This window comes from Dermacentor silvarum, chromosome 5 (assembly GCF_013339745.2).
Source record: "Dermacentor silvarum isolate Dsil-2018 chromosome 5, BIME_Dsil_1.4, whole genome shotgun sequence".
In the NCBI taxonomy this organism is placed as follows: domain Eukaryota; kingdom Metazoa; phylum Arthropoda; class Arachnida; order Ixodida; family Ixodidae; genus Dermacentor; species Dermacentor silvarum.
This window is the reverse complement of record NC_051158.1, coordinates 99,029,861-99,042,853: the sequence shown is the minus strand read 5'-3', so window position 1 is coordinate 99,042,853 and position 12,993 is coordinate 99,029,861. Positions and strand designations below refer to the sequence as shown.

At 49.6% G+C, this 12,993-nt stretch overlaps 1 non-coding gene across 1 annotated transcript; it reads left to right on the top strand.

Moving 5' to 3' along the window:
* The first annotated feature begins 10,159 nt into the window (after window positions 1–10,159).
* Trnai-aau (transfer RNA isoleucine (anticodon AAU)) lies at window positions 10,160–10,233 on the top strand. The gene has a single exon. It is a non-coding gene; the product is annotated as a tRNA-Ile (tRNA).
* Window positions 10,234–12,993: the final 2,760 nt, after the last annotated feature.

Here is a 12,993-nt window from a genome sequence, read left to right as displayed (position 1 = left end):
AGAAAGATTGTGGGCAAAGGAGCAGACACATGGGTGGATAAGGGCACGCATACGTGTCACACCGGATAATGTCTTTTTGGGCACTGGAAACAGAGCGAGGTCAGAGGGAAGGGAAAGGGGAGTTACGGATGTCGAAAAAGAGTGAACAATGTGGTTCACAAGGTCACTAATTGTTATGATCATGGCCATATATGTGCCTGCACCCAGTTCACGTGCATAAAATTGTGAATTTGTGCCTCTACTTACAAATATGCAACGTTTTTTGCTTAACTGCGCCAAGCCTGTCACTGTAAAGGTGGGTTTTGTTGATGTTAGGCAAGTTGGCAAGGGTTTCTGTCGCATTGTGTATAACCTGCAGGTCAAATAATAAAGGGTATGAAAAGTCCATTGCATAGCTTCAAGTGGCACTTGGATCTTGGGGAGTGTCGGGTTTGAGAAAGCTATTTGTCCTTTTCTGGAGTTAAATGCCACGTCCACATGTCGCACAGCATCCCTTAGGTAATCGGTCATGTCAATTGTTGCAATCTGTTGAACTCACCGGCTGAGCTCTGTCGTCTTGTGAGTGGTTATAGATGTATACCGGCGGCACTTTCTCATCTTGGGAGTGGTTATGTATGTATAATTCCAAGGGCACTACTGTCCAAGTTCGTACAGTCATCGCACAATCTCCATAGAAATAGGAATTGAGCACCGTAGCTGTCGGTATGTGGTACCTTTTGAAGGGTTCCTGAACCACCCCTTGGTCTTGTAGAAGAAACAAAGTCTGCTGATGGCATACTCTGATGTGAACACCTCAGCCAAATTTTGGAATTGTGCGCAATGCATAGAACTTGCAGGCGAAGCACAGTTACCTTTTTTTTTTTTTCGTACGCTCTCTTGTTTATAGAAGCCTGCTCCTAACTCTTGTCGTGCTGCTTTATTTCATGATATAGGTGATTGCAACACGAGGCTGCTGTTAGCGAATAGCTGGCATTAATCAAGAAGGGTGTTTGGGTCAGTGCACTTCTTCCAACCGTTACTGTGTACATTATTGATGCAGTTGAATAACCAGGCTGAAGTAATCGAAAATTTACTTTCGAATTTCGATAACTGGAAAGAAGGGACAGAAAGAGCGTTAATAACTAGGTACTTCTGGAGCCTCACATTCGGCCATGGCCGCCTGTGTAGGAATCAAACTTTGGCCACCCTGCTTATTGGTGTCGTAGTCATTGGATCCTTCTAGTTTTGAACACAACTAGCCTTGAACCATGCGAAACTTAAAGTCAGACCACACGCATACTGGGACACTTGGACGCAACTTTGGAGCAGCTTCATTATGCCTTGCAGCGCATTTGTGGTTGGTAGATTGGTCTTGTGCAGCTTTTCCTTTTTTGAGTGCTCGTTGTTGCTCTTGTTGTTCGTTAAATTTGCTGTTGTGAATGGGGCACATGTGGACTCTCAGCTCGGAAACACTTTGTTCTCTTATGGTGGAAATGTTTAAACTGGTTCTAAGAGTTGTTGCTGCCATTGCCACTTAGTTTTGTGCATCAATCGCAAAAAAGAATTTTGTTTTCCGTCTTCGTGGGGCTTGCTGTTGCAAACTTTAATGGCTCTCTATGTAGCGTTTTCGTGTACTGTTTCTTCTTGCCTTGCATGTTCATACTGTTACCCTATTTATCTTGGATTTTGGTAGCTAGTGAATCAAGACTTGCTTGAGCACCTGCTTGCCACAGCACAAGAGGCACATGTTGAGTAATCTGAATGTTAACAATGAAGACTAATATGAGGAACGTAGCCCAGCCACTGATAGTTCTACTCAGGCCTCAGGCAAAATATTGCTGTAAGGTCTGGCTATCTTGAGATCCAAGAAATTTTCTGGGATTTATTCCAGCTAGTTTGCTAAGCTGCTATTTAGTATTGCTTTTTTTGATGAGGCTATGCAAGGAGCCCATACTATGTTGTAGATGTAAGTTGTATGCAAATATAACCAGTGTAGGCTTGTAAACCTATACCACTTGTGTCCGCATAGAAGGACAGATGCCCGACACGTTCGATCCCGAACCAACAAGTGCCCCCTTTATTTGAAGGCCAGTACATATATACAGTCAACCAACGTCCAGGGGGAGCCATGAACTTGTGGCAATCTAACAGAACAGTGGCGACCCCAATTCATCTCCCCCCTTAAAGACTGTGGAAGAGAGGTGAGGCCAGGTAACGCTTATAAGTTTAGGTGATTTAGGGTAACAACACGTTGGTCACTACGTGCCCTCACCACTCGATCACCGTCCACAGTGGACTGTCCCTGAGCGGTTCTTGACCCTGCTGTGCTGGAAGACAGTGGTTCCTGGACTGCAACCAGAGGCTGTGGTGGCTCTTGTATATCTGGTAGAGTTGTCTGCTGTTCTCTTGCAGGAAAGAAAGGGATCAGGTGGTGCCGATTGGACTGCAGGACGCCGCCACGCTGTTTCAACTATTTAGAATCGCAGCCTTTGGGACAAGCTCAACACTGTAGCCTGTACTTGGTCAGGTCGCTCCCGCACACTCTGCCCTGTTAGTAGTGGGAGCAGATTTACGACTCGGTGGCGCCTAATAAAGTCGCTGGTCTGCTTCTGCTTGTACTTTACTTCTTTACAGTACTTTGCCTGCCCTGTTAGTAGTGGGAGCAGATTTACGACTCGGTGGCGCCTAATAAAGTCGCTGGTCTGCTTCTGCTTGTACTTTACTTCTTTACAGTACTTTGCCTGCCCTGTTAGTAGTGGGAGCAGATTTACGACTCGGTGGCGCCTAATAAAGTCGCTGGTCTGCTTCTGCTTGTACTTTACTTCTTTACAGTACTTTGCCTGCCCTGTTAGTAGTGGGAGCAGATTTACGACTCGGTGGCGCCTAATAAAGTCGCTGGTCTGCCTCTGCTTGTACTTTACTTCTTTACAGTACTTTGCCTGCCCTGTTAGTAGTGGGAGCAGATTTACGACTCGGTGGCGCCTAATAAAGTCGCTGGTCTGCTTCTGCTTGTACTTTACTTCTTTACAGTACTTTGCCTGCCCTGTTAGTAGTGGGAGCAGATTTACGACTCGGTGGCGCCTAATAAAGTCGCTGGTCTGCTTCTGCTTGTACTTTACTTCTTTACAGTACTTTGCCTGCCCTGTTAGTAGTGGGAGCAGATTTACGACTCGGTGGCGCCTAATAAAGTCGCTGGTCTGCTTCTGCTTGCACTTTACTTCTTTACAGTACTTTGCCTGCCCTGTTAGTAGTGGGAGCAGATTTACGACTCGGTGGCACCTAATAAAGTCGCTGGTCTGCTTCTGCTTGTACTTTACTTCTTTACAGTACTTTGCCTGCCCTGTTAGTAGTGGGAGCAGATTTACGACTCGGTGGCGCCTAATAAAGTCGCTGGTCTGCTTCTGCTTGTACTTTACTTCTTTACAGTACTTTGCCTGCCCTGTTAGTAGTGGGAGCAGATTTACTACTCGGTGGCGCCTAATAAAGTCGCTGGTCTGCTTCTGCTTGTACTTTACTTCTTTACAGTACTTTGCCTGCCCTGTTAGTAGTGGGAGCAGATTTACGACTCGGTGGCGCCTAATAAAGTCGCTGGTCTGCTTCTGCTTGTACTTTACTTCTTTACAGTACTTTGCCTGCCCTGTTAGTAGTGGGAGCAGATTTACGACTCGGTGGCGCCTAATAAAGTCGCTGGTCTGCTTCTGCTTGTACTTTACTTCTTTACAGTACTTTGCCTGCCCTGTTAGTAGTGGGAGCAGATTTACGACTCGGTGGCGCCTAATAAAGTCGCTGGTCTGCTTCTGCTTGTACTTTACTTCTTTACAGTACTTTGCCTGCCCTGTTAGTAGTGGGAGCAGATTTACTACTCGGTGGCGCCTAATAAAGTCGCTGGTCTGCTTCTGCTTGTACTTTACTTCTTTACAGTACTTTGCCTGCCCTGTTAGTAGTGGGAGCAGATTTACGACTCGGTGGCGCCTAATAAAGTCGCTGGTCTGCTTCTGCTTGCACTTTACTTCTTTACAGTACTTTGCCTGCCCTGTTAGTAGTGGGAGCAGATTTACGACTCGGTGGCGCCTAATAAAGTCGCTGGTCTGCTTCTGCTTGTACTTTACTTCTTTACAGTACTTTGCCTGCCCTGTTAGTAGTGGGAGCAGATTTACGACTCGGTGGCGCCTAATAATGTCGCTGGTCTGCTTCTGCTTGTACTTTACTTCTTTACAGTACTTTGCCTGCCCTGTTAGTAGTGGGAGCAGATTTACGACTCGGTGGCGCCTAATAATGTCGCTGGTCTGCTTCTGCTTGTACTTTACTTCTTTACAGTACTTCGCCTGCCTTCGCGTCCGCCAGTATCCCCTCCCGCCTGGCCAGTGGTAGAGTATGCATGACCTCAAGACCATTGGTGCACGGAAGACAATGGTCCGGTTTATTTTTATTGGCGCCGTGCTGGACACGTGGCACGTCACTGTCGCCTGCTTACACTGAACGTCTCCAACAATGTACGTCCATAAGCGCCACGTTTCCAACAACGCCGTAATTATTCGGACAGCTTTGAATCTCCTGCCGCCGAGACGTTATTCACCTTCCGAGATGCTGTTCACCTTCTCGCTGCCCCTCCCTTTCCCCCATGCACCTTCGGCAGAGCCCTCTGTGCCAGGAAAACTAAGAAATGACTAAACTAAGACACCGCAGTTCAGGAGGCGAAATGTATAAGGCCGCACAGTTCCCCGAAAAACGTTATTGAAGTCGCAATAAAAAGAATATTGTTACGGGGATGTTGGGAGTATAGACTGGATGTAAATATTTACAATATATACACAAGTAGGGTTAGTGTGGTCAAGATAGCTGACCAGCAACAACACGCAGCAGCCAGTGTTCTCGATCTTCTTTTCTTTCCTCCTATCTTTCCGTAACAGGACCCCCGGGTGCTGAAGCACCGTCTCGGCGCATGTCAGGCAAAGAACTGCGAGCGAACTGTGGCTTCAACCACGAAACATACACGATGTCATCTGGCGTCGAACTTGAGGACGGATCAAACTGTAATGGCGAGATCTCGTAATTGACGTCGTTAACTTGATGTAGGACTTCATAAGGCCCTGTGTAGCGAGAGAGAAGCTTCTGGGAGAGACCGACACGACGACATGGGTGACCAGAGGAGCACCCAAGCACCTGGGGCGAATTTCACATCGCGATGGCACCGATCATACCACCTTTTTGTATATCCTGCGATGCGAGTAGACGGGATCGGGTGACTTGACGCGCCATGTGAGCGCGATCGATGACTTCACGAGCGTACTCAGTTGTAACACGTGGCACAGAAGGTAGGATGGTGTCAAATGGCAATGTAGGGTCGCGACCATACAAAAGATAAAAGGGTGAATATCCTGCGGTGTCATGTCTGGACGAGTTATACGTGAATGTCACGTAGGCCAGCGTGGCGTCCCAGCCGCGGTGATCATTGGAGACGTACATTGACATCATCTCTGTGAGTGTTCGGCTGAGACGTTCCGTAAGACCATTCATTTGTGGGTGGTAGGCGGTGGACAGCATGCTCTGTGGCACAAGAGCGGAGGAAGTCAACAACAACTCGAGACAAGAACGAGCGGCCGCGGTCGGTAAGTAACTCGAGCTGCACCGTGGTGGAGGATGATGTCATGGAGGAGAAAATCTGCGACGTCAGTTGCGCAACTAGTCGGCAACGCCTTGGTTATCGCATAGCGTGTCCCGTAATCGGTAGCGACGGCGATCCACTTATTCCCTCTAGTCGTCGTCGGAAAAGGGCCAAGCAGGTCAAGGCCTACGCGATAGAAAGGTTCAGAGGAAACTTCAATTGGATGGAGTCGTCCGACAGGTGACAGGGGAGGTTTTTTTCTGGCGCTGACAAAATTCACAAGTTGCGACATAACGACGCACAGAGCGGTAGAGTCCCGGCCACAAGAAGCGGCGTCGTACGCGGTCGTATGTGCGCAAAACTCCAAGATGTCCCGCCGTTGGTGCATTGTGAAATTGAACGAGAACGACGGATCGTAGATGACGAGGAAGGACAAGGAGAAACTCGGGGGCCCTCAGGGTTGATATTGCGGCAGAGGATGCCGTCGGTGCTGCCAGATTGCACTCCGGCGATGATGGCCTGCAAGGACTCGTCGCAATGTTGTTCAGCGCGGATGTCGCACATGTCAGTGAAAGCCAACACGCAGGTTTCCGGATCATGTGCAACAGGATCAGGAGGATCCACAGGATGACGAGAGAGGCAGTCAGCGTCCTTGTGCAGACTTGTAGATGACAATAAAAGAAAATTCCTGGAGCCGCAAAGCCCAGCGACCAAGCCGTCCTGTCGGGTCCTGGAGGCAAGACAGCCAGCAGAGGGCATGGTGGTCTGTAATGACCGAAAACGTGCGGCCGTACAAATATGGCCGGAACTTGGCGACAGCCCACACTAAAGCCAAGCACTCACACGCGGTGATGGAGTAATTCCTCTCGGAAGGTGACAGCAGGCGGCTGGCGTAAGCTATCACGCACTCGGTACCATTCTACTGCTGGGCGAGAACAGCACCGATGCCGTGGCCGCTGGCGTCAGTGTGGACTTCGGTTCCTGCTCGTTCCTGCTTTGCAGGAACAAGCTTCTCTTTGCATTGGTGCCATGCAGCTGGTCAGCTCCTCTTCGTGGTTTTCGTACCACACCTTTGCCGTGCCTCTTAGGTACAACAACACCTCAGCTAGCATAAGCGTAGGGTCCCATCTTTTGACTCCACTCGCGCATTCATACACGGCCAGCCACTCTTCGACGTCGGCGCCATCGCTCCCCCAGAAAGTTCCGGGATCCTTGGCTTGTACAACCACAACCGATGGGGACGACGACGTAGCTGGCGACGTTGACGTTGGAGGCGGCAACGACGTTGATCCCGCGTGCTCACCGTCAGTCATGGTGGGGACGGTGATGCGACGTCCACTGGCGGAGCTCGCGTTTCCAGCCTTGGTACCCAGCACCTCCACCAATATGTTACGGGGATGTTGGGAGTATAGACTGGATGTATTTACAATATAATACACAAGTAGGGTTAGTGTGGTCAAGATAGCTGACCAGCAACAACACGTAGCAGCCAGTGTTCTCGATCTTCTTCTTTTCATTCCTCCTATCCTTCCTTAACAATATTGGCGCTAGCACTTATCAAAACCGCGCTGCACTTTCAGCGATATATGCCCGTATTTGCCACAAAATTGGAAGAGTGACGACACCGCTTTCTAGACTATCCATTCGGATTGCCGACGCGCAGCACGTCGAGCCATGTGGCGCCCGCACAGCTCGATCGTGTCATTTATGAGGTCCTGTATGCTGTCGAATTCATAATGTTTCCATCATGTTTTCACGACGTCATATTAGGTTAGGACTGTCTGCTCACACATCGTGCAATCATCGACTGTGCCCGCGCCGAAATTGAGCTGTTTTCGTTTTCGACAGAAATTGTCAAGGACTGTTATACGGGCCGGGGTTTGGTGAACCTTCAACAGCGTCTGCAGCTCAAACCAGGTTGACCATTGGAGAGGCAGGGAAGACGAGGCCAGGTAAAAACAAATAACGCAATTAAGTTTAATACATTGTTATGGTTGAGCGGTGTGCTCCAAAGAAAACATACAAGCTGCTTGTTAGCTTCCTTATACTACAGTGTACTAGAATATACTTATACCCTCCACCATCCGGGAAATCTCCCCTTCTCCTGCACCCACTGCAGGACAGGGCAGACCAGACGAAGTAGTGAGGGGGGGGGGGGGGGTGACAGCAGTGAAGGTTGGTGGTCGTAGCGGGGTGAACGTCCCCAGCGGGGGTGAGCTGGTCGCAAGGCGGCATGCATGTTTCGCACATTTCTCGGACCCACGCGACGGACATGTCTATTCATGCTGAAGAGTGCGATCGTTAGGCACACCAATTCCCATGCGTTTGCACGTGTTCTGGACATGGCCGCTCAAAGTGAATCGTAACAGGACCTTTGCCGCAAAATCACCGTTTGAGAAGACACCTTTATACCTGCCTGGTCTTCTGCTCTTGTCAGTATCTCTTGTGACTGTGGATGACGGCACAGTACTCTTCGTGCCGTCTGAACTAGTTCGCCGCCGGTCACTACCACTGCTGTTCGCCGTCCTTGAGTTCAAAACTGGCGTGTGCGGCCCGCCCATCGACAGAACCAATTAATTTACGCCGCCGTGAAAGCCTTGGGAGAGCAAAGCCACTGGCCTTACCTTCAATCTTTGACACGACGGACGACTCCGCTTATCTTGCCGCTCTGGAGGCATCGCCTCCTCAGTCACTGCCGCGTTCTCTTACGCCATTGCTAGTGACCTTACAACGACGCAGCGATAAGAATTTCTTCACTTGCTCCAAGGCTTCTCTTTCTCTTTTGACTGCTAAGCAACGTCACTCGGCCGCACAACGACTATTTTGCACACTATCGACACTGGGAACCATGCACCCATTCGGCAGTGTCACTGTCGGGTATCGGCGAGCGAAAGACGCATTATCGATGACCTGGCGGGGGGGGGGGGGGGGGGGGTATTCTGTAAGAATCCACCTAGTGGACGGTCCATGCACTAGGTGGATTCTTACAGAATATTTTTCCAGGTGAATGATCTGCTCAAATGCAGTGTCATCCAACCTTTTAGTAGTCCCTGGGCATCCTCAGTAACAACATTAATCGAAAAGATGTATACCCGTTGCCACGTATAGACGATGCACTTGACTGTTTGCAAGAAGCGGAGTTTTTTTTTACTCGTTAGATCTTCGCTCTGGCTACTGGCAGGTGTCTATGGCTGACGCTGACTGTTTAGAAACCGCGTCTGTGACACCAGACGGCTTGTACGAATTCACTGGGCCTCTTCGATTATCCGTCCCTGACAGTCCCGGACTGTCCGAGAAGCTGCACAGGCAACGCTCATTGGCTGAAAGCACTGCTTCAGACAGTCCGGGACCGTCGGGGATGGATAATCGAAGAGGCCCACTGTAATGCCGTTCAGTCTCTGCAACGCGCCCGCCACCTTTGAACGCATGATGGATGGCATCCTGCACGGTCTGAAGCGGAATACTTGTCTCTGCTACCTCGATGACGTCTTTTCCCCAGATTTACCAAACCATCTTCGCCGTTTACATCAAGTTTTGACCTGTCTCCGGAATGTTGGCCTCCAGTCCTAAAGGCCCCCTAAACCACCCAAAGGTCGAAATTTAGTTGTGGTGTTGCAGCCGTGCACGACTCTACAACTAACACGTAGCCGCGAGAATGTTTCGAAACGGTGCCGTAATAGCGGAGTTACACGCGTTTGATGATCAAAATACAGCCCTCGCTCGTTTCGCTCTTTCATTCGCTATGTAAGAGTCCATTAATTGAACTCTTACAGAATACCGCCCCAGGTCTCTCCTCCTCGCCGAGTGCTCCTCCAAATGTCACTGACAAACGTCATCGCCTACGCGCTTTTCAAAACACTGTCCAGTTCCGGTTAAGGCACGTCCACCCTAGCGGAAAACATGCCAACGGCGAACCGACATCCAGTGCCGTAGAACGTCTGCCGCGCGAGAGGTGTCCAACGCAGACGGCAGTTCGGCCGGCGCACCGCCCACCGCACGACCGACGGGCCAATCGACGACTGCGAAGCTGCGCGCCTCCGCCGCCGGCGACGAAAACATCGGCTGCAGCTTCTGTTCCTAGCAAAATAATTTTCCCTAGATAAAGTGATGCGTAAATTGTACATTTTATGAAGAATTGTTTCATCGATTTGTTTAATCGCACGTTTTATTCACCGCACGGATGGCTCGCAGCGATGCGTGCTTTTGCACCACGTAAAATTATAAACAAACATAAGCGGCGACCTCTACGATTAAGAAGGGCCACGTTTAACTATCCTTATCTTTGTGCAAGTTTTTCATGGTTCACTTATTGATATATGCACCTGAAAGGAAATGCAGAACCGACTCAAGTTTGCCGCGGTTCATATTGAGGAAAATAAGATAAGCAAGCACGGTGACTTGGATACGTGAACTCACATGCTGTGTCGTACCGTTAGCGCCGTTAGTCCCAGCGCCCCCCCACCCCCTCGAGGAAACGATCGTGCATAAAGGAGGCGTTGGATCGTGCTACAATGGCTGTAATGGTAGCAGCGGAGAACAGTTCAAGTGCTCGCACTTATCGCATCGGTGTTGCCTGGCCTGCTAGCTCAGTCGGTTAGAGCGTCGTGCTAATAACGCGAAGGTCGTAGGTTCGATCCCTGCGCAGGCCACACTTTTTTTTTTTCTTTTTCTATTATTAATAAATTGCTGCCCTAAGGCCGCTCTTTTGTTGTAAATCCGGCAGACAATGAAAACTTCGCTGTCCTAGAACTTCAACTAAAAATACCGCTTTTTTGCACGCTATGCATTCCATATATTTGCAACCTTCCACCGATGTCATTCAAACATTTCCCAACTCGCCCGGCAACAATTTTGTGCTAGGATTCAACTGAATTAAGAGGCGCAGCTGTAAGAGTAATAGTAAACAGCAATCAACTGTGGCACGTGTGTGTGTGTGTGTGTGTGTGTGTGTGTGTGTGTGTGTGTGTGTGTGTGTGTGTGTGTGTGTGTGTGTGTGTGTGTGTGTGTGTGTGTGTGTGTGGGTGCGCGCGTGTGTGTGTGCGTGCGTGCCAGTGGCGCACCGACGGGTGGGGGGGTTCGGGGGTTGTAACACCCCCCCCCCCCCCCCCGAGGCCGAGTTACCCCCTCCCCTTTTGTTTATCCCCTTTTCTTTCCTTGCGCCTTTGAGTACTGCAACTAAGATGTAAGACGCGCAATCGCCTGCACACGCAAACTTGCGCAAAAAGCGTATTTTTTGACAATTTCCCGTGAAGAAATTGAAATACTGCTGTTTAGATGGTACTGGCAAACTATGGCAAACTGTCACCCCCCCCCGGGCAGGGATCCTGGGTGCGCTACTGGGTCAGGTGAGTCCTGCTGCAGCCTCAATACTCGTGGCACTGGAACACTTACACACCACACCTGACTGCACAACACTTCACCAAATGGTGTCCACACACAATCCAGTACTTGTGCAGTTGCACGAGTGTATCTCTGGCACGGCGTGGAGAAGTTGTCGGTGGGCCCGCTGCACAAGTAGTACGGTGTACCGATGTCACTTGGGCAGCACAACAAGGTATCGTTTGTGCGTCATATTCGATAAACAGAAGCGTCCTCTTATGCGAAGGAGGCCATTGTCATCAGTCCAAAGCGTGATATCCGCTGCTATTAACAGGCCAGACCTATTGACTTCTCCGCGGAAGTTTACGAATTGGAGAACTCGCGCAGTAACCCGATCCACCCTGGAAGCAGTACTAAATCTGTCAAGGCCAAACAATTCACTTCTGTCGTCCACAGTAGTGTGCTGCGGACGACGGAACGCTGCATACCTTTATCTCCCTTTTCTGTTCGAGTTGCTCCGGTGTGAAGTCCCCATATTGCTGCTTGATAGGCCATTTATTTTCTGCCTGCGTCAGCCACACTGGCCCATTCCACCACAACTGGCTTGACTTCAGATGGTTTGCTATCATCCTCCGAGTCATGAAGTCTGCCGGATTCATTTTTCCAGGGCAGTGCCGCCATGCCACAGTGTCGGTGTTTTGTTGAATTTCTGTAACACAGTTCCACATAAATTCCTTCCATCTCGATGCATCCTCTCGGATCCAGCTTAGTGCAATCATAAAATCGGTCCACAGGGAGAAATTATCTATTTCCAAATCGAGATTCGACCGCACAAGTTGGTAGTCGGGACACTAGGAACGCTGCAATCAGCTCCAGTCTAGCAAGTGTGATCGTTTTTTTAGCAGCGCTACACAACATTTAGGACAAGTGTCGACTGGTGTGCGTCAGTTTCAGTCTCTGTGCAGAGATATACCATAGCATTGTTAGCTTTGGGGCAAAAGTATGCAACATTCGATGCGCCAATTTCCCTTCAGCGCCAGCGTCCTAGGGACCTTGGTTTCACGAAGTGAGCTTTTCACACCATTTGATCTAGTCGTTTAGGAGGTGGTCTGGCAGCGGTTATTTTCTCTCCATATTTCTTGGAAAAGAGCCTTGGCTCTCACCCTATACGGGAGAGGAGTCCCACAGGGTCATACAGATGTGCAGTCGTCTGTAGAACAAAACGTACATGTTCGCTTGCGCCTTAGCGAAGTGGATCAGAGCGTCAGAAGAAATGGATAATCGACTCTAGGGTCCCACGTAAGACCAAGCACCCTCAGCACGTTTGCGGTTTGGCCCAAGGAACCATCATCGGGGTTTTCACAAGCAAACAGCTCCCTCATCTTACCACTATTGGACCCTCCATTCGTGGTGGCGCATCGACGCTGCTTCAAAGATGCGATTGACCTCTTTGTTGATTTTTGTCGCCTCTTCGTCATTAGCGGCGCTGCAAAGCAAGTCATTTACATAGATGCACCAGCTGTTGCAAGATGTCCACTGTTCTTGGATAGTTAATGCTATAGTTAATGCTGCCATAAGCAAAGTGCTTGATGTGGTTCGGAATAGGACTTGCCATCCTAAAGACTGCGAGCTCAGGAAGTGGCCTGCCATTTTCGAGTTTTTCCGTGAACCACAGAAACCTCAGCGCATCTCGGTCTTTGTGCTGCACGCCAAGCTGAAGAAATGCCTTTTCCACATGGCCAACTATCGAGTGCCACTTTGTGATGTCGAAAATTAAGCAGCACACGAAGGAGGTCAGACTTAGGTAAACGTCCGCTGTCCAGATTTTCGTTAGGGGATTTGGCACCTGTTGATAATATAAAAAAAAAATAGCTCACACAAAAAGAAAGAACAAAGAAGCTCGGTGATCGAGCGCGCGTTACACGGCCGTTCTTCGTCTTCTTGGTGGAATAAACGGCAGTATAAGATGCGCTGCTCTCAGCTCTTCGGGTGTATTGTCCTTCACCGTAATTGAAGCCTGGGGCCATATTCTGTAACTCTTCGGTTTGCTAAGAATTCGGTTTGCGTGCAGCGATTGGTCGCCGCCTGGG